Genomic DNA, 2453 nt, shown 5'->3' with positions numbered 1-2453 from the left:
TGTGATTTCCGGTAATTCTTTAATGGATTTTTTGTATTTCCTCTTTAATGGCTTCTATTTATTTACTTTGTTCTCCTGTAATTCTGTAAGGGATTTTTGGCTTTCCTCTTTAAGGGCTTGAACCTGCTTACCTGTGTTCTCCTGTATTTCTTTAAGGGAGTTATTCATGCTCTTCTTAAATTTTTCTATGACTATCATGATATATGGTTTTAGATAGAAATCCTGCTTTTCTGGTGTTTTGGGATATCTAGGCTTGCTGTGGTGGGAGTACTAGGTTCTGATGAAGCCAAGTAGTCTTGTTTTCTGTTGGTAAGATTCTTGCATTTGCCTTTTGTCATCTGTTGATCTCTGGTGTTAGAAGTTCTTGCTGTCTCTGGCTGGAGCTTGTTTCTCCTGTGGGTCTGTAAACCTGTGTTAGCACTTCTGGGAGATCATCTCTCCTCTGATAAGACTTGTGTGCAGTGTGCTGTGGATCAGTTGTTCCTCCTGAGTCCTGAGTGTCTGGGTTGGAGCACTCCCCAAAGGCAAGCTCTCAGCTTGAGTGTAAGGGGCTGAGAGGGCTGTGGATATGCAGTACCTTTTAGGTGAAGAGGGATGTAGAAAGGATCCTGGACTAGCTGCCCTGACATTTCTGAGGCCTGTGCCTCCTGGCTGATCCTGCCTCCTGTGTCCCTGGATTGGAGGACTCCTTGAAGGCAAGTTCTCTGCTTGCAGGCAAGGGGCAGAGAGGGCTGTGGATCTGTAGTACCTGCTAGGTGAAGAGAGAAGTAGAAAGGAACCTGCACTGGCTACCTTGCCATTTCTGAGGCCTGTGTGTGATTCAGAGATTTTTAAAAATTTATTTTTCTATCCTTTAGTTTTATTTTTCTCCTATCTAGTAGGAGGAGGAAAGACGGAAGAAGAGATAAAAAGGAAAAAAGGGAGAGAGAGCAATCAATTGGGGGAACAATATGAATAAATGTTACATTATTGAGTCTACTCAATAAATAGTTACTCAACTAACTAATAGACCCACTATTAGACGAAAACTTATATTGGTATAGATCTTGGTATAGTGATACATATTTAGGATTATATTTTGCTACAACATATTGTGCATATATGTTTCAACTCTTACTTAAGGTATTGTACATAAGTAATATGGAGTTCAAGTAATTGAAATCTGGTATTACAAAATGTTTAGGATAATTAAAAATTCTAGTTAGTAGCTAGACAATCAAACTCAGGGTCATATTAAATACTAGTCTAATTAATGATAGCAAGACATTTTCAAAGTTCCACGGATAGTAAATAGCTAGAAACAAGACATGTTTTCCTATTCAGATATACTATAAATAAATAAAGGATCTTCAAAAGCACAGGAGATCCAGTTAGTATGGTATTTAAAAATATTTTATCATGACATTGAGCTCCATACAGACAGTGCCAGGGCAAGTGAGAACCGACGGGCACTGGGCAACTCTGTGCCTTGCAGAGGAAAATCAACTAAACATGGGCAAAGGAGATCCTAAGAAGCTGAGAGGCAAAATGTCCTCATATGCATTCTTTGAGCAAACTTGCCGGGAGGAACACAAGAAGAAGCACCCGGATGCTTCTGTCAACTTCTCAGAGTTCTCCAAGAAGTGCTCAGAGAGGTGGAAGACCATGTCTGCTAAAGAAAAGGGGAAATTTGAAGATATGGCAAAGGCTGACATGGCTCGTTATGAAAGAGAAATGAAAACCTACATCCCCCCAAAGGGGAGACCAAAAAGAAGTTCAAGGACCCCAATGGACCCAAGAGTCCTCCTTCAGCCTTCTTCTTGTTCTGTTCTGAGTACCGCCCCAAAATCAAAGGTGAGCATTCTGGCTTATTCATTGGTGATGTTGCAAAGAAACTAGGAGAGATATGGAACAACACTGCAGCTGATGACAAGCAGCCCTACTAGAAGAAGGCTGCCAAGCTGAAGGAGAAGTACGAGAAAGACATTGCTGCCTACAGAGCTAAAGGAAAACCTGATGCAGCAAAAAAGGGGGTTGTCAAGGCTCAATAGAGCAAGAAAAATAAGGAAGAGGAAGAGGATGAGAAAGAGAAGGAGGAGGAAGAAGACGAAGAAGAAGATGATGATGAATAAGTTGGTTCTAGCACAGTTTTTTTTTCTTGTCTATAAAGCATTTAACCCCCCTGTACACAACTCACTCCTTTTAAAGAAAAAAATTGAAATGTAAGGCTATGTAAGATTTGATTTTAAACTGTACAGTGTGGGCTTCCTCCCCCTCAACCTGGAGAGCGAAACTGAAACTACTCTCAGCCCCAGGCCTGCTGATGCCACCTGCAGATGCCGGACCTCTGGAGATCAAAGACCCTCAGACTTGCCTTTGAAGTTCCCTTCCTCCGGTCTCATGTTTATGTTAAATTGTTTGGTTTCGGTTTGCCCTTGGTTTCGATTATGCCTCTGGTTATATAAACTCAGTTT

General features: G+C 41.2%; 1 pseudogene; it reads left to right on the top strand.

Annotated features, from left to right (window-relative positions):
* Positions 1–1476: 1476 nt before the first annotated feature.
* Positions 1477–2205, top strand: LOC116082432 (annotated as a pseudogene).
* Positions 2206–2453: the final 248 nt, after the last annotated feature.

This window comes from Mastomys coucha, unplaced genomic scaffold, assembly GCF_008632895.1.
Source record: "Mastomys coucha isolate ucsf_1 unplaced genomic scaffold, UCSF_Mcou_1 pScaffold7, whole genome shotgun sequence".
Taxonomy (NCBI): Eukaryota; Metazoa; Chordata; class Mammalia; order Rodentia; family Muridae; genus Mastomys; species Mastomys coucha.
This window is presented reverse-complemented; position numbering and strand designations above follow the sequence as displayed.